This window comes from Ailuropoda melanoleuca, chromosome 10 (assembly GCF_002007445.2).
Source record: "Ailuropoda melanoleuca isolate Jingjing chromosome 10, ASM200744v2, whole genome shotgun sequence".
Taxonomy (NCBI): domain Eukaryota; kingdom Metazoa; phylum Chordata; class Mammalia; order Carnivora; family Ursidae; genus Ailuropoda; species Ailuropoda melanoleuca.
Window position 1 is genome coordinate 27,387,924 of NC_048227.1, and position 19,515 is coordinate 27,407,438.

General features: G+C 47.3%; 1 long non-coding RNA gene across 1 annotated transcript in view; it reads right to left on the reverse strand.

The window, feature by feature from the left end:
* Positions 1–5,012: 5,012 nt before the first annotated feature.
* LOC109489436 overlaps positions 5,013–19,515 on the reverse strand; it is a 73,501-nt gene continuing 58,998 nt past the window's right edge. Inside the window, exon 3 of the long non-coding RNA XR_002142431.2 lies at positions 5,013–5,535. This is a non-coding gene — a long non-coding RNA (uncharacterized LOC109489436). The remainder of the gene's footprint in view (positions 5,536–19,515) is intronic.

The following is a 19,515-nucleotide window of genomic DNA, read 5'->3' on the forward strand; positions in this document are numbered from 1 at the left end:
GAGCTGAAGGCAGATGCTTCACCAACTGAGCCACCCAAGCACCCCTGTACTATAGTTTAGAACACACTAACATTTGGAGGTGCTGGGTGAGGGGATATGGGAATACTCTGCTCTTCTTGTAACTTCTCTGTAAGTCTGAAATTATTTGAAAATAAAAAGTTTTTTTAAAAAAATGAGGTGCTGGGGCACCTGGGTGGCTCAGTCAGTTAAGCATCCGACTCTTGGTTTTGGCTCAGGTCATGATCTCAAGGTTGTGAGATCGAGCCCTACATTGGGCTCTGAGCTCTTCGTGGAGTCAGCTTCAGATTCTCTTCCCCTGACAAACCATAAGAGACTCTTAATCATAGGACACAAACTGAGGGTTGCTGGAGGGGAAGGAGGTGGGAGGGATGGGGTAACTGGGTGATGGACATGAAGGAAGGCACGTGATATAATGAGCACTGGGCATTACATAAGACTGATGAATCGCTGACCTCTACCTCTGAAACCGGTAATACATTATATGTTAATTAATTGAATTTAAATTTAAAAAATTGAAAAAAATTCAAAATAAATAAATAAGTAAATAAATATATAAACAAGAAAAAAAAAGATTCTCTCTCCCTTCTTCTCTTTCTGTCTCTCAAATAAATAAATAAATAAAATCTTTTTTAAAAAAATGAGGTGCTGAGTTTACCTAGGTATTGCTGACAGGGTTTTCTAGGAGCAACCTGGAAAGTGTCCATTCTAAGACTGGTGTAAGAAATCAGGCCCTTAAGAGCTATCCATTTCTTGGGGGAGGGTTTGAAGGGGGAGTTTCATTCAACAACAAGACACGGTTCTGGTCCTCAAAGAGTTTACTCCCTGGAGGAGGAGAACGGGCTCCAGATAAGTACAAAAGAAAAGTAAAGTAATTGTGAGCTGTGCCAAATGCTGTGAAGGGAATCACTAAGGTCCCAAAAAGCTTTTCTAATGTAATGACATGAAGACTGAGACACCAAGGAGCTGAACATATCAAGAACAGGAGAAGAAGAACCCCAAGTAGAGAGAACAGCATGCCCAAAGCCTGGAGCCAGGAAAGAGCTTGGCATGTTCAAAGAGACAGGAGAGGGATCTCTGAGAACACTAGGGCCATAGTTTGACTTCGAACAGAATTGTAAATCCACAGTAGACGCCACCACCACCCCCCACAATTGCTACCCACTACCTGCCATGTGGTCTTCCCAACAATCCTACCAGGTAGGGATAGATGAAACCACCACCATTACCACCAATAATCACCTGCTACGGTCTCAATGTTTGTGCCTCTCCCCCCCCAAATTCATATGTTGAAAGCTAACCCCCAAGGGGATGGCGTGAGGAGGTGGGGTCTTGGGAGGTGATGAGGTCATGAGAGTGGAGCTCTCAGGAGTGGAATTCGTGCCCTTATAAAAAAGACGCCAGACATCTCCCTCCCCCTTCCGCCACGTGAGGACCCAGAGACAAGATGGCCAACTGTGAACTTAGGAAGAGGCTGTCACCAGGGAGCAAACCCGCCGGCACCTTGACCTTGGACTCCCCAGCCTCCAGAACTGTGAGAAATCAATGTCTACTGTTTATGACAGCCTGAAGGGACCAAGACACAGCGCCAGGGCTCTGGGGTTGCGGGAGGGCATGTGGCAGAACTCACAGCAGCGCGGAAATCAATCTCTGTGCTGCTCGTTTCCCCTGGAAAACCGCCGAGGGAGGAAAAGCCCAACCCGGAGGCCTGTTTCTTAGCAGAGCACACCCACGAGAGAAGACGCGTGCACGCGATGCCCAGAGCAGTGTGCAACTGGAGAGCTGAGAGTAATGAACTGCTCTGATGAGAAAAAAAGTGGAGAAGAATATTTGGAAGGGAAAGTAAAAGAAGGGAGAAACACAATGATGTTCAGAGGACCCTGAAGATACCTAATGATCTGGGGCACCTGGGTGGCTCAGTCGGTTAAGCATCTGCCTTCGGCTCATGTCATGATCCTGGGTTTCTGGGATCGAGTCCCACATCAGGCTCCCTGCTCAGCCCGGGACCTGCTTCTCCCTCTTCCTCTCCTCCTCCCCCTGCTTTTGCATTCGTTCTCTCTCTCTCAAATAATATATATATATATATACACACACACACACATATTTTATCATTAGGTGTGTGTGTGTATATATATATATACACCTAATGATCACTTGAAAGTTGTTTGTACTGAAAACTCCCTCCAGACCCTGAGCCCCTTGCAAAGCCTACTGCACACTCAGGTCTGGTGTGTCTCTGCCTATCTGTGCGTGTGTCCGTGTGTGTCTGTGCATGTGTCTGTCAGTCTGAGTCTGTGGGTATCGCTGTGCCCGCCCATGCTTGGGCACGCTTTTGCACTCACGTGCCTCTGTGCGTGTGTGTGTGTCTGCGTCTGTGTGTGTCTGTGTCTGGGCGTGTCTGCGTGTGCTGGAAGTCGCAGCGAGGGACTGACCCAACGCTTGCCAGACTGAAGACAAACGAATTCCCACAAAAGCCAGAAGAAGTCAGCAGAGCCAGGCGGAAGTCGAGGACCAGGTGACAGTGAGAAAGTAAGGCCCTAGGAATTCAGGGACATCCTTGCAGGGACGTTGGAATTTCCCCAGGACTCGGAATGCAGTGGGAGTAGCCAGCCCCTTCACAATGATCTAAAAACCTCAAAGGGCAGGACGACCCACCCCCAGATTGGCCCCTGGCCTCCAGAGTGTTATCATCTGATAATAGGATAATAATAAACTAGTCTCTGGGCTAGTAATTTCATAAGACTGAAGAGAACACCTCACCTCCCCCCACCACATAGCTGAGCTTCCCTGGGTCTCCAGGGGACTGGCCCCCGCTGAACACACTAAATTACAATGAGAAAATCATCCCTCTTTCTATTTGCTCTCAATCCCTCTGCTGAGAAAGCCTCTTGTTGGTGCTACTCTTTCTTTAACACCTCTTTTGTTCACCTTTTTTAAAAGAGAATATTTTTTCTTTCATATGAATCAAGACAATCCCAGCCTCAGGCACATTGACTAGAACATACTGTCTCACCGATACACAAAACTACAGCTCTACAGAAGTGTGATTTTGCAGCAATAACAGAACCCCCCCCCAAAAAAAAAAACCTAGTATCTAGTTTTTAGTGTCTAGTATCATTCCTTAGTTAATTTGACTGTCTTCATCAATATAAATAGGAAGACATGGAAGATAGCGTTTTTCCATTTGGTAGACATCTGAATTTTTCTTAACTATTTCAGGAGTAAAATACAAACTCTTCAACTCATTAGAAACTAATACGAAGCCCTTCCTGAACTTTTGTTTATTTATTTTTTAAAAGATTTTATTTGAGAGAGAGAGAGAAGGAGCAGAGGGGAAAGGGAGAAGCAGGCTCTCCGCTGTGCAGGGAGCCCAACGTGGGGCTTGGGCTCGATCCCAGGACCCGGGATCATGACCTGAGCCAAAGGCAGATGCTTAACCAACTGAGGCACATAGGCGCCCCCCGCGTTCCTGAGCTTTTAAAAACTCAAGACTTTTGTGTTACTAAAGGTACCTTCAGGAGATCTTTTTTGTGTTTGTTTTCTTGCTTTTAATTTTTATTTTGAAAAAAAATCCAGACCTACAGAAAAGTTGCAAGAGCAGTAAACTCTCTTACACTCTTCACTAGGATTCACCAACTGTTGACATCTTTGCACATTTGCTTTCTTCCTGTGTGTGTATGTACAAATATATACGCATAGATGTGCCATACACACCTGTAAATATAAAGACATACATATGTGTGTACATATATATGCACACACGCACATACACACACTTTTAAAAAATGAAACTGAAAGATTTATAATGGAATCAGGCCCACACTCTTCATTCCCTGGGGCAACGGTTCTCAAACATCTCTGCACCTTTGGGGAGATTTTTCTAAAATACCACCCTTACAGGTGCTGATATAATTCAGTGGTAGTAGGGAAGCTCAGGTATCAGAATGTTAGTAGTTCCTGGGGGCTTTCAAAAACGCAGCCAAGATTGAGAACCACTGGGGGGCCTGGGGGGCTTAGTCAGTTAAGCGTCTGCCTTCGGCTCAGGTCATGATCCCAGGGCCCTGGGACCGAGCCTNAATGTTAGTAGTTCCTGGGGGCTTTCAAAAACGCAGCCAAGATTGAGAACCACTGGGGGGCCTGGGTGGCTTAGTCAGTTAAGCGTCTGCCTTCGGCTCAGGTCATGATCCCAGGGCCCTGGGACCAAGCCCCACATTGGACTCCCCACTCAACAGGGAGTCTGCTTCTCCCCCTACCTCTGCCCCTCCCCCCGCTCATGCTTGCTCTCTCTCTCTCTCTCTCTCTCTCTCAAATAAATAAAATCTTTTAAAAAAAGAGATTCACAACCACTGCCCGATCTTTTTTTTCTCAAAGGCAAGTCACACACACACTTATTATAAAAGCATTTGAGACTCAATTGCCACAATCATCATCCTTTATCCCTAAGTAATTCATGTACCCCCGAAGAACAAGGAAGGACATTGGCTTCCATCACCATAGTATGGTCACTAACTTCAGGAAATTTCCTAGTGACACCATGCCAGCATCTAACATGAAATCTATATTCAAAGTTTGTGAACCGTCCCCAAAAAGCCATTTCAGTAATTGTGGTTTTTCTGACCCAGGATCCAGTTCAGGATTACATTGCGTTTATAAGCCCTTTCTCTTTACTCTCATTAATCTGAAGTGGTTCCTCCATCCTTCTTAGCCTTCTGTGGCATTGCCCAACACCCCCTTTTTTTTAATTTTTTTTTTAAGATTTTATTTATTTTTTGACAGAGATAGAGACAGCCAGCGAGAGAGGGAACACAAGGAGGGGGAGTGGGAGAGGAAGAAGCAGGCTCACAGCGGAGGAGCCTGATGTGGGGCTCGATCCCATAACGCCGGGATCACGCCCTGAGCCGAAGGCAGACGCTTAACCGCTGTGCCACCCAGGCGCCCCCCCGACCCCCCTTTTTAACCACGGGAAACCCAGAGCCTTGAGCTAGTAGCGGCTAGAATGTAGTTGACTTTGGTTGGCTGAGTATTTATCTTTCCAGTTATCTTCTATTGAAGGCAAGTGCCCCTGATTTCTTATTTATGAAAATGATATACAGCTTTTTTTTTTTTAAATTTAGAGAGTGAGTGAATGTAAAGACAAATATTAAGGAAACAATAGAACAGGTATGGAGAGGTAGTGCGGGTCTTCCCAACCCCAGCACTGCTGACATTTGGGGCCGGATAATTCTGTATTGTGGGGGGCTGTCCTGTGCATTGTAGGATGCTTCCTGGCAATCCTGGGCTCTGCATCCCCTGCTCCTGCTCTGGTTGTGACAACCAAAAATGTGTCCAGACATTGCCAAGTATCCGCTGGGAGGCAGACTCCCTTGGCTAAGAGCCACTGTTGTAGCCCCAACCAAGAGAGAGGAGGGTGAATGGCTCCAGTTTGGGATGCTTACCAAGTGCCACCATGCGCCTGGTCCTCTGTTAGGTACTGGGGGACAGAGATGAGCACGGCCCAGTCCAGCTCTCCAGGAGTCACTGTGAGACAAAGGGGGGGCAATGCTCAGAGGTGGTCCAAGAGGCAGAAAAAAGCAAACCAAGAAGAGGGAGCTGGGAAAGCCATAGCGTCACCTAGAATTAAGTCTCCTTAAGCCTTGTGACCCTCACAGCAGTTCTGCCCCAATAATTCCTTTTAAGACATGAATCAGATCATTTTAGTCCCCTAATGAAAAGCCCCCAGTAACTTCCCATCACATGCTGAGTAAGAGCCAAACATCCTGCACGATGATGTCGCTCCTGTCTTCCTCTTGGGCTCCCCCGACCTGCTCCCCAACACCGTCTTCTCCGGCAGCTCTGGCCGCCTCTCTGTCCCAGTGTCTCACCATGCTCATTTCTGAACAAGGCTCTTTGCTTTGCTATATCCTCTGTGTGGAGTGCTCTGTCCGCAGATCTTCGCAGAGTTGGCAGCTTGTTATCGGGTCTCCGCTCGGTTGTCACCTCCCCCCACATGCCATACCCGGGAGCCCTCTCTCCCAGGGTCCCATTTGACTTCTCCCCCCTGCACTTTCCGTGGCAGGCACTGTTGGCCGGCTGACCTGCCTTCCACTATCCCCTCCCTTCTCCTCCATGGCCACCCAGGCCGAGGTGTCCATTGAACCCCCACATGGCCAACGAGAAACTGGCATCCCCCCCAATCTTCACCTGCCCACTGGATCACAGAGCAGATGACTGGAGCTGTTCAGCCATTCAATGACCAGGAGGGAAAGTCCATGCAAATATCAGATTCCTGCGCCATAGAACCAGCCCCAGCATCCTCTCACCACCTGTTCCATGGAGGAAAATAAATCCCTAGGGTTTGCGCCACTGTGATCGGGTTATCTGGTACTTGCGGCCAAAACCACCCCTGACCGAAACACTCTCTGAAATGATCCTGTTAATTTAGGTGTTTGCTTTTTGTCCGTATTCCTCCGCTAGACTCGAAGTGCCGTGAGACAGGAATTCACGTCTGTCTGATTCACTACTGCATCTTCAGCCCCTGGACACGGGGCCTGACTCACAATAGAACTCAATCGCTATTCACCTGTTCCCCAGTTCTTTCCCCTATAAAATAGGGACAGTCACAACACCTTGAAAGATCACAAGGATGAAATGAGTCAATACACACATAGAGCTTAGAGCAGTGCCTGGCACATAACCATTGCTCAAAGCATTGCTCTTCTTTGTTGACTTAAATGACCTAATTAATGTACGGAATAAAGGGTCCCTTCTCTGTGTGATTTTGCAGCAGCGTCCTTTGGCTTCCTAACTTCACTTCAAATCAAAGTTGTGTTTACTTGGTGCTGACAAGCCAGGCTATTGATTAAGAAACATGACCATGGCCGTTGGAAGAAATTCACACCATTTACAGTAAGCTGCTGGATTAGCACCTTTAGGGAGTGGAGAGGGAGACAGACACCGACACACAAAAGGGTAGAGTGCCTGGTATATTCCAAAGGTCAGGCCAAGAAATGCTGGAAATGAAATCCAATATGAGATTGTGCTGTTGGGCCCCGTGGGAAGAACGGAACTGTGCATTACAACTCATGCTAGGCTAAAGCCGCTCAGAGGTAAATTGGAGGTTATAGGGACAGAGATTCACCATATGTTGGGGGGAGGCAAGCTATAATCTGAAATGATTGGGTGATTCCTAGGGATCCCACAACCATTTTTCCCTAATCGCCTTGCAACCAAGTAGACGCCAGTCCAAATTTCAGATCCCATGGGACAGAGTTCATGACAAATAACATTGCTGCTAACTAGCGTTTTCCAGTACTTACTCTGCACTAGGCACGATGCTGACACCACTTTACCAACCATGACAGAGACCAGTTGCTAGGCACCTATCCGGCATTCATTTCCTCCTTCTTTACTAACCAAAAAATTCACTTTTATTCAGGGTCACACCAAGGAGCACATATCCCCAAATAAAATCAGCACCAATCTTTATGATGAGCACCCACATATGATTCCTAATGAACACAGGGGCATGACTTCACTGACTTCTCACAAGTGAGTGAGGTAGGGGTTAACATTATCCCCATCTCACATGAGCAAACCAAAGTTCAGAGAGTTGAAATGATTTGCCAAAGGCCGTACAGCTTCTAGCTGGTGAAGGTATCATATGTGAACCCAAGCAGCTTGATTCCAGAACCTACACTGTTTCTATTCTTTTGGTCTCTTCCCTTGTGTACACATAGAAACCAAATGTATACATCTCCTGTTTAACCTTCCTAGGACCCTTGGCAGGGAGTGTAATGGGTAAGATTTTCAAATATCTGCAGACATACGTTCCCTAATCAGCCAGCCGGCTTCCTTCCTTGAATCACCTTCCTCCCCACTCCTAAAGCTGATCCTTTCCAGCCCAGTGGAGTGAAGAGTATAGAAGAAGAGGGAGAGAGAGAGGTGGGGAAGCAGTCAGCTGTGTCCACAAGTCCGTCTAGGCAGAACCCCCACGAGAAAACTGTTAGGGTGTGGGATAACCCAAAGGCGGAGAAGGTTTTTGCATCATTTCCCATTTGGGATTCTAGGAAGAGACAACATGAAGATAAACTCAGTGTACAACAAGGTTAGGTGGGGGGAGGGCTTCAATTCTGCATCCAGAAGATTCCATGTGCCCTGTTAGAGGGGTTGATGGTGCTGGTGGGTGACATGAATGGGAGTTGCTCTGGGAGTGGTGAAGTGGCCCCAGGGTGACCATAGATGACCAGGGACAAAGTGGGCATGGCAGCGAGACCGCAGGGGGGGAAGAGCTGAGGTAGGGCTGGGTAGCCGGGAGGCGCCTTGAGTGGACTGTCTAGGTGTCCCCCAGTTAAAGACAAGACAACTGTGACCTGCTGGGACAGTGATCAGGGCAACAGGATAATAGAGGTCACCTCCCAGGGTTATGAGGGCAAAGCAAGAGCCATGAAGTGACAGAGATCAGATGCTAGACATGGGACTTCAAATCTCATCTCCCCTGCCATCCTGCTGTCTTGCCATGGACGCTGCCATCAAGCATGCCCAGAGCCACCGGGACCTGGATGGTGGCTCAGTGACAGGAAAGAGACAAACATGCCTCATTTTAAGGCTTGTACAGAATCTGGACCTGATTTTCCAGGGTGAGACTCATCACCAATTGGTGTTTATTGACACTGAGTAGCTTAAGTAAATGAACACTGAATGAGTGATGAAGGCCTTTCCCAGGGACTGTGGGAGTCATGGAAACCTTTAAGGCGATATCCTTTCTGTTAAAGAATGAAGACATCTGCAGTAGAGGAGACAGGAAATAATTAAGTGGAGATTTCTTTTTTTAGCACAGCATTGAGGGGGTTCAAGAGAGGACGACAGTCAGAGCTGGAGCAGATAGGAAGGGCCTTCCACAGGACAGGGCCACCAACCGGTGTCACTGGAGGCTCTGGTATGCTTTCGGCAGGGTCATCTAAAAAGCAGAGGGAGTCACTTCTTCAGGCTCGGTTTAGCTGTCACCTCCTCCAGGAAGACTTCCCTGAAACCCCCAGCCTGGTTTAGGTGCCTACTCTGCGCTTCTATCATCACGTTACACACACTAGCCTGTTAATCGTGGTTCTCTCTCGAAGATGAGCTCTTAGAGACAAGGGTGTGTTCCATGTCAGTTTCCCGTGTCCCTGAGCACAGGGTCTGGCCCAAGGTGGGCGTTCAGGAAATAAGAGGAACCATTTATTGAGTGTTTCCCAGATACCTGGCGCTGCTGTAGGTGCTTTTAGCTACTAATGTCTTTGACTCCCTCTGTAAGCTCGGGAGCCCAGGTGGCCTTATCGTGCCATCATACAGGTAAGAAAACTGAGGCTGAGTGAAGCTAAGAAATTTTCTATTTCTTTTTGTATTTCTGCATCCTTCTCGTCCAGACTGCCTGGCCTAAATTCTTGAGGTTTGAGGGCAGTATGGAAGCGCAGGGTGCTGGGGCCATCTGCCTGGGTGGTGGCTGGCTGGGTGGGTGGGTAGGAGGCTAGAACAATGAAGAGAGAGCACATGTTAGCAATAGGCATGCAGACACAACGCGTTCTCCCAGACCACCCGAGGAGAGAGGCCTCGTGGCCTCTGAGCAAAGAGTGTGAACCACGCGCTTTCCGATGCCATCTGCTCACTGATTTGGAACAAATGGGCGCAAGTGAGCTGTTGCGGTTAGGCGCAAAGCTTCTGGCGGAAGGAATCGGGGGACAAAAAGCAATCACCTCAGAATTCCAGCCATGCAGATGGATGTGTGCAGAGGTGAGCTGACGTGGGATGTAGACAGTGGACGTAAAAAGATCAGCCTCAAGAGCCAACAGGGAAGAAAAATCCACCACCCTGTCTCAAGTCCCATTTTCGAAATAAATAAAATAAAGTAGGGCTGCGATTTTGCTTTTCAAGGGAGTTCTAGACAGACTCTTGAAGTCCCCCAGGGGACCTCTCCTTTGTGGCCTTTCCTGACCACGCTCCAGGCTACCCGTAAATCTGACCCTGTCCGCGGCCAGCAGGCCTCAAGAGCTCACAGACTCACCGGAGCAAACAACTTCACAAAAACAATCTGTCCCATAAACAAAGTCGGTGGAAAGCGTCCAGCCCCACACAATGGAGCTAATCTTCTGGGCACACATTTCCCGTCCAGGGTATTAGCTTAGACACCGCTTCCTCCTAGGTGGAGGTAACACCACTCGGCCTACGGATCCAAGAACAATAATGCTGTAGATTCCCCACTTGTCAGAGGCGTAACCGGCAGGAATTCAGAAGCAGGGAGCTGCTCCTTCCCCCTCCTTTCTTTTCTTAAAGAAGCCCTGCAGGCTTGAAGGCAGGCTCACATCTGGAAAGAACAGGGGTATCAGGAGCCTACAACCCTGGGTTCCAATTCAACTCTCCCACGGACCAGCCCTGAGTTTTGGGGCAAGTGATGGAATCTCCCAGAACTGTAATTTCCCCATTGTTCAAGTGGGATTGTATAAAGATGCCCAAACTCACTTGTTTGCAGGGAGATGTAAAATTAAAATGTTGAATGGCCACTATCAAGAAACACGGAAAATAACCCTTGATGGGGAGGATGTGGAGAGATTGGAACCTGCATGTCCCCTTGGAGGGTGTGTAAAATGGTGCTGCCACTCTAGAGAACGGGATGGAGATTCAGTGAAAATCAAAAATAAAATCACCCTGTGACCCGGCAATCCCCCTTCTAGGTCTATACCCAAAAGAATGGAAAGAAGAGATATTTGTACACCCGTGCTCACAGCAGCATTGTTCACAAGAGCCAAGAAGTAGAAACAACCTGAATAACCATCAATGATAAATTGATAAGGAAAATGTGGTCTATCCATACAAAGGACTATTATTCAGCCACGGTAAGGAAGGAAAGCATGTCACGTGCTACATCGTGGATGACCCTTGAGGATATTACGCTAAAAGAAATAAGTCAATCATCAAAAGACAAAAAAGTACATTTCCACGCATCCGTTGTATCCAAAGTAGTCACGCTCATAGAAATATAAAGTGGAGGGGTGGTCATCCCAAGGGAAGGGAGAAAGGGGAATTTTGCAAGATGAAAAGGATGAAAAAGTTCTGGAGATCTGTTGTACAACACCGTGTATAGACTGAATGCGACTGAATTGTACACTTAAAAATGGTCAAGAGGATGAATTTTATGTCATCTGTTTTTTACCACGATTTTTAAAAATCAAAATATTGAGATATAATTTTTCTACCCATCAGACTGCCAACAATGAAGTTTTGGGTGACATCAAGAGTTGGTAACATTGTGGAGAAATGGAAACCTTTGTAAGTTGTTGGGAGGGCAGGGGGGCGGAGTGCACATTAGGATACCTATTGTAAAGGACAGTTGGCTCCATCTGGTAAAACATAAAATACACATATTCTATAACCCATCAATTTCCCTTCTCATCATATATCCTAAGACATGTACAAGGATGTTTCAGTCATCAATTTTGTAAATGCAAAGAACTGGGAACAATCTAAAGATTTTATTTATTTATTTTAGAGAGCGAGAGAGTTTGAGTGGGGGCGGGAGGGGTGTACAAACAGAGGGAGGAGGAAAGAATCTCAAGCAGACTCCGTACTGAGCATGGAGCCTGGCACCAGGCCCTGAGATCACGAGCCTGAGATCACAACCTCAGCTGAAACCAAGAGTTGGATGCTTAACCTACTGAGGCATCCAGATGCCCCAAAATTGGAAACAATCTAAATGGCCATTAATAGAGGAATCGATAAATAAAAATGGCACATACTTATAATGTAAGGTAAAGAACCAGATCTGTTTATATTAACACAGATTGTTTTAATCTCAAAATCTCAAAATCTCAAAAATGTATTATTGAGTGGGGAAAAAAGCAGATTAGAAATTTAGATATAGCATATCACTTGTATATATGTGTATCTGTAATTAAAAGACCACAAAATACTAATATACATTTTCTGTATGCAAATATAAATGAGGTAACCAAAAAATAATCAGTAAATAACACTCTTCTTACTTTCTACTGCATCAGTCTCTGAATAAGCCTCCAGTGATCCTTGCCTATTGATACTCATGCCTTGTGTGCTTCCCTCCCACAGTAAGTAGCACTGAGCTGTTCCCTATTCATTCCAGTCTCCCAATAGGACCTTATGGAAATGACAGTGGATGACTTCTAAGACTAGGACATAAAAGACATTGTGGTTTCCTCCTTGCCATCTTATTTTCTCCAACTGCTCACTCTGGAAGAAGCCGGCTGCCATGTTGTCAGGACACTCGAGCCACATGACAAGGAATGGAGGGCTTCCTCCCACCAGCACCAACTTGATCCACCTTTGAGGTATAACCACCTGTCCCAGTCAAGACTTTAGGCTTCTGCACCTCATTGGAAACCTTGAACCAGAAAAATAAAACTAAGCTGCCTCTGAATTCCTGACCGATGGGAACTGTGATATAATAAATGTGAGTTGTTTTAAGCCACTGAGTTTGAGGGTAATTTGTCACGCATCAGTAGGTAACGGATACAGATATAATCGCCTGCTGAAGGCTCTGCACCTGAGACCTGCTTGCCATTTGCACTAGCAAGTGTCAGCAGGGTATGAAAGTCACATTAGTACTAAAACAAACCTTTTCGTCTTCAAGTAATCAGAAGGATTGATTGTTCTTCAAGGCTTATTTCTGCACTTGATGTGAAGTCAACCACTGAACTGGTCTGTTGTGGGTTGAACTGTGTCCCCCACCCTCCAAATTCATATGTTGAAGCCCTAATCCTCAGTACCTCAGAATGTGACTGTACTTAGAGACACAGCCTTTAAAGAGGTAAGTTGAAATGAGGTCTTTAGGGTGAACCCTAATCCGTTATGACTGATGTCCTCATAAGAAGGCAAGGACACAGACACACACACACAGACAACCACGTCAAGAACAAGGAGAAGATGGCCATCTGCAAGCCAAGGAGAGAGCTCTCACCAGAACCCAAACATGTTGGCACCTTGATCTTGGATTCTGAGCCTCTACAACTGTGAGAAAATAAATATATGTTGTTTAAATGACCCATCTGTGGTATTTTGTTTTGGTTCCTCCAGCAAACCTACACATAGTCTAACACACTCCCTCGCTTTACAAATAATGACCATAGGTCCAAAGGACAGAAGTGACTTGGCCAAGGTCACAGAGAGAATACAGAGCAAAAGAGCAATGAGAGCCCTTATCTCCTCACTAGAGTCCAGTGGTTCTTCCAATAAGCAAGACCAAGGCCCCACCATAGAGGAGAATTCTCAGAAAATGCTTGTTGACATCACTTGAGTTCCTTGTTCTTTGTTCAAGATGGTGAGGGAGTGGCCTCTGCCCACAATCTCCATCGCCTTCTCTGCCTCACACGCTGCCATTTTTAAGAACCAGACCCGGTTTGATTTCCTCTTACCAGATTCACTTCCCATTAGAAGAGGAGCCATTCAGGGAATGATGCTACTTTCCAGGAAGCAACGACAGCAAGCCTTCAAGGGTGTCCAACATGGTGGTGGCCAGAAGCCCAAGAACTTTCCAAACTCACGTAAAGAGTTAAAAGAAAAAAAAAAAGTCTTACCTCTATGTAAAGAGAAACTCTTTTTTTTTTTTTTTAAAGATTTTATTTATTTGACAGAGATAGAGACAGCTAGCGAGAGAGGGAACACAAGCAGGGGGAGTGGGAGAGGAAGAAGCAGGCTCATAGCAGAGGAGCCTGTTGTGGGGCTCGAACCCATAACGCCGGGATCACGCCCTGAGCCGAAGGCAGACGCTTAACCGCTGTGCTACCCAGGCGCCCCTAAAGAGAAACTCTTGATGGAAGACTCCCCCTCCTTCAGAAGAAAATCTGCCTCCACACACATTTCCAACTGCCTCTGGACAACTCCATCTGGGTGTTTCCTCAACAACTAAATCTTGACAAGCCCCAAATGGAGTCAGCTTCCCTCAAACAACCCCGCCTGCCATCGTCCTGACTTCATTTCACATCAGTGCCGTAACAATAACAGCGCTCTACCACCTACTGTGCGCCCAGCAATATGCTAGGTAATTCACACAAACTGTCCATCACTCAAACTCAGTCACGCAAAGTGGGGATTATCATTGGCCTTCTCCAGATGAGGATGCCCGGGCTTTCAGAGCTGATGGCGTGGTCCCCACGTCTTGGAAGTGGCAGAGCTGGGACACAAACCCCTGTGTGCCGGACTCCCAGGCGGACGGGCGGCCCACATCTGGTCTGCAGATGGAGTTTGTTTGACCACAAGAGTGGGTTTTTGTTGTTTTTTGTTTTTAATCCTAATTAGTTGCTAACATTAAAAAGTCAGGACGTTTCGCATGAAGAGCCAGATTTCTGGAGTCTCTGAAGGGGGAAAAGAGAGAGACAGAGAGAGAGACAGAGAGAGAGAGAGAGAGAGAGAGAGAGAGAATCTGGCATAACCTCGATAGGATCACTAACTTCTCTGGACTCAGTAGGGATCATAAAGAGAGGGCTGGTGCTACTCAGCTCTAGAGTGTTTGGAGAGCGGGGGCTGGCCCGAAGGGTCACAATGGTGGTAATGGCTAAGCTTTACTGTACACTTATCACGGGCCAGGAGAGTGTTCCTAGGCCAGAATCCAAAACACGAGGCCTGTGAAAACGTGATGATGAAACCTGGATGATGACAGATTTAGGGAGTGTGGGTACTGGTTACCCAGGGATCGGTCTGCGTCCCCTGCAAGATTGTGAGGATAGCTTCCAAGACTCACTCCTTTCTCTGTTTCCCCAGAAGCCGTCCAACACACGTTTGCTAGATCGCATTGAATAAGAATTGGTAACTAATGCAAGGTTAGCTTTGAGCCTGGTTGCTTCTCCTCTCTCTAATAGGAGAAGCAAAGAATCAGGGCAAAGATAGCCCACACATGCACACACACCCTTTGAGTCAGCAATTCCAATCAGAGCCATTTATCCAAAAGGTATATTCACACGCAGACAGGAACCACAACATGTACGAGGAAATTCAGAGCAGCATAATAATTGCCCAAAATTGGGTACCGATCCAATACAGGTAGGTCCATGAGTCGAAAAGATACGTATGTGGGAGACCGTGTCACAGTGAGCCGAGTCCAGGCTGCTAGGCCAGATCCCACCTGTGCCCCTTACGTGCTGTTGGGCCTCAGGCCAGTCACCACAGAGTCAGGAGAGTGAGGAAGGGGCAGTACCACACCATTGTGTCTCCGAGCATTACTACAGGATAAACATTTTGCAAAGTGTCTGGCACGTATTTTTGGAAGCACGATTGGAGTGTGTTAGCAATTGTAGTACCAATAATAGTAGCGGAATTGCTATGACCCCTAGCCATCAGAAGGCAGGACGCAGCTCTGCATTTTGCACCATCTGTATACACTGCCTATTGAATGAACAACTCACTTTTTCAAGAGAGAAAGGCAGGCAGGGGGCTGTGGAGCAAACCAGTTGGCATAAAAGCAGATCCGTGGTCAGAAGATTCATACTTGGGGATCTGCCACCTGCGGGCTGTGTCCCCCTGCAGTCACACGACTCTTCTGAACTCACTCTCCTGGTTCATGGGAAGAGGATTATCACACAGGCTCAGGGAGGAGCACATTCTAATTGCACTGCCTGCAAGGTCAAGTTCAGGGCAGGGTGCCGTAGTTTAGGGTATAACTGAGCATAGCTTGCTGGCTTTGACTATTCTTGGGTTTGGGGGAACACATCCAGAGTCCAGCCACCCCAGAAGTAAAATCCTCAAAGAGCCATGGCAAGAGACAAGCCTGACTACTTCTGTCTCTACAAGGTGGAGAAAAACATACCCTCCCTGGACCCAAACGCGGGGTTCACCCAGCAGAGACACTTGTGTTTTGACATTCAGAGGCTTGTATTTCCTGGGGCTACTGTCACAAAGTGCCACCAGCTGGGGTGACTTAAACAACAGAAATTTATTCTCTCTCCATTCCCGAGGCNTCCCCTATAAAATAGGGACAGTCACAACACCTTGAAAGATCACAAGGATGAAATGAGTCAATACACACATAGAGCTTAGAGCAGTGCCTGGCACATAACCATTGCTCAAAGCATTGCTCTTCTTTGTTGACTTAAATGACCTAATTAATGTACGGAATAAAGGGTCCCTTCTCTGTGTGATTTTGCAGCAGCGTCCTTTGGCTTCCTAACTTCACTTCAAATCAAAGTTGTGTTTACTTGGTGCTGACAAGCCAGGCTATTGATTAAGAAACATGACCATGGCCGTTGGAAGAAATTCACACCATTTACAGTAAGCTGCTGGATTAGCACCTTTAGGGAGTGGAGAGGGAGACAGACACCGACACACAAAAGGGTAGAGTGCCTGGTATATTCCAAAGGTCAGGCCAAGAAATGCTGGAAATGAAATCCAATATGAGATTGTGCTGTTGGGCCCCGTGGGAAGAACGGAACTGTGCATTACAACTCATGCTAGGCTAAAGCCGCTCAGAGGTAAATTGGAGGTTATAGGGACAGAGATTCACCATATGTTGGGGGGAGGCAAGCTATAATCTGAAATGATTGGGTGATTCCTAGGGATCCCACAACCATTTTTCCCTAATCGCCTTGCAACCAAGTAGACGCCAGTCCAAATTTCAGATCCCATGGGACAGAGTTCATGACAAATAACATTGCTGCTAACTAGCGTTTTCCAGTACTTACTCTGCACTAGGCACGATGCTGACACCACTTTACCAACCATGACAGAGACCAGTTGCTAGGCACCTATCCGGCATTCATTTCCTCCTTCTTTACTAACCAAAAAATTCACTTTTATTCAGGGTCACACCAAGGAGCACATATCCCCAAATAAAATCAGCACCAATCTTTATGATGAGCACCCACATATGATTCCTAATGAACACAGGGGCATGACTTCACTGACTTCTCACAAGTGAGTGAGGTAGGGGTTAACATTATCCCCATCTCACAGTTGAGCAAACCAAAGTTCAGAGAGTTGAAATGATTTGCCAAAGGCCGTACAGCTTCTAGCTGGTGAAGGTATCATATGTGAACCCAAGCAGCTTGATTCCAGAACCTACACTGTTTCTATTCTTTTGGTCTCTTCCCTTGTGTACACATAGAAACCAAATGTATACATCTCCTGTTTAACCTTCCTAGGACCCTTGGCAGGGAGTGTAATGGGTAAGATTTTCAAATATCTGCAGACATACGTTCCCTAATCAGCCAGCCGGCTTCCTTCCTTGAATCACCTTCCTCCCCACTCCTAAAGCTGATCCTTTCCAGCCCAGTGGAGTGAAGAGTATAGAAGAAGAGGGAGAGAGAGAGGTGGGGAAGCAGTCAGCTGTGTCCACAAGTCCGTCTAGGCAGAACCCCCACGAGAAAACTGTTAGGGTGTGGGATAACCCAAAGGCGGAGAAGGTTTTTGCATCATTTCCCATTTGGGATTCTAGGAAGAGACAACATGAAGATAAACTCAGTGTACAACAAGGTTAGGTGGGGGGAGGGCTTCAATTCTGCATCCAGAAGATTCCATGTGCCCTGTTAGAGGGGTTGATGGTGCTGGTGGGTGACATGAATGGGAGTTGCTCTGGGAGTGGTGAAGTGGCCCCAGGGTGACCATAGATGACCAGGGACAAAGTGGGCATGGCAGCGAGACCGCAGGGGGGGAAGAGCTGAGGTAGGGCTGGGTAGCCGGGAGGCGCCTTGAGTGGACTGTCTAGGTGTCCCCCAGTTAAAGACAAGACAACTGTGACCTGCTGGGACAGTGATCAGGGCAACAGGATAATAGAGGTCACCTCCCAGGGTTATGAGGGCAAAGCAAGAGCCATGAAGTGACAGAGATCAGATGCTAGACATGGGACTTCAAATCTCATCTCCCCTGCCATCCTGCTGTCTTGCCATGGACGCTGCCATCAAGCATGCCCAGAGCCACCGGGACCTGGATGGTGGCTCAGTGACAGGAAAGAGACAAACATGCCTCATTTTAAGGCTTGTACAGAATCTGGACCTGATTTTCCAGGGTGAGACTCATCACCAATTGGTGTTTATTGACACTGAGTAGCTTAAGTAAATGAACACTGAATGAGTGATGAAGGCCTTTCCCAGGGACTGTGGGAGTCATGGAAACCTTTAAGGCGATATCCTTTCTGTTAAAGAATGAAGACATCTGCAGTAGAGGAGACAGGAAATAATTAAGTGGAGATTTCTTTTTTTAGCACAGCATTGAGGGGGTTCAAGAGAGGACGACAGTCAGAGCTGGAGCAGATAGGAAGGGCCTTCCACAGGACAGGGCCACCAACCGGTGTCACTGGAGGCTCTGGTATGCTTTCGGCAGGGTCATCTAAAAAGCAGAGGGAGTCACTTCTTCAGGCTCGGTTTAGCTGTCACCTCCTCCAGGAAGACTTCCCTGAAACCCCCAGCCTGGTTTAGGTGCCTACTCTGCGCTTCTATCATCACGTTACACACACTAGCCTGTTAATCGTGGTTCTCTCTCGAAGATGAGCTCTTAGAGACAAGGGTGTGTTCCATGTCAGTTTCCCGTGTCCCTGAGCACAGGGTCTGGCCCAAGGTGGGCGTTCAGGAAATAAGAGGAACCATTTATTGAGTGTTTCCCAGATACCTGGCGCTGCTGTAGGTGCTTTTAGCTACTAATGTCTTTGACTCCCTCTGTAAGCTCGGGAGCCCAGGTGGCCTTATCGTGCCATCATACAGGTAAGAAAACTGAGGCTGAGTGAAGCTAAGAAATTTTCTATTTCTTTTTGTATTTCTGCATCCTTCTCGTCCAGACTGCCTGGCCTAAATTCTTGAGGTTTGAGGGCAGTATGGAAGCGCAGGGTGCTGGGGCCATCTGCCTGGGTGGTGGCTGGCTGGGTGGGTGGGTAGGAGGCTAGAACAATGAAGAGAGAGCACATGTTAGCAATAGGCATGCAGACACAACGCGTTCTCCCAGACCACCCGAGGAGAGAGGCCTCGTGGCCTCTGAGCAAAGAGTGTGAACCACGCGCTTTCCGATGCCATCTGCTCACTGATTTGGAACAAATGGGCGCAAGTGAGCTGTTGCGGTTAGGCGCAAAGCTTCTGGCGGAAGGAATCGGGGGACAAAAAGCAATCACCTCAGAATTCCAGCCATGCAGATGGATGTGTGCAGAGGTGAGCTGACGTGGGATGTAGACAGTGGACGTAAAAAGATCAGCCTCAAGAGCCAACAGGGAAGAAAAATCCACCACCCTGTCTCAAGTCCCATTTTCGAAATAAATAAAATAAAGTAGGGCTGCGATTTTGCTTTTCAAGGGAGTTCTAGACAGACTCTTGAAGTCCCCCAGGGGACCTCTCCTTTGTGGCCTTTCCTGACCACGCTCCAGGCTACCCGTAAATCTGACCCTGTCCGCGGCCAGCAGGCCTCAAGAGCTCACAGACTCACCGGAGCAAACAACTTCACAAAAACAATCTGTCCCATAAACAAAGTCGGTGGAAAGCGTCCAGCCCCACACAATGGAGCTAATCTTCTGGGCACACATTTCCCGTCCAGGGTATTAGCTTAGAC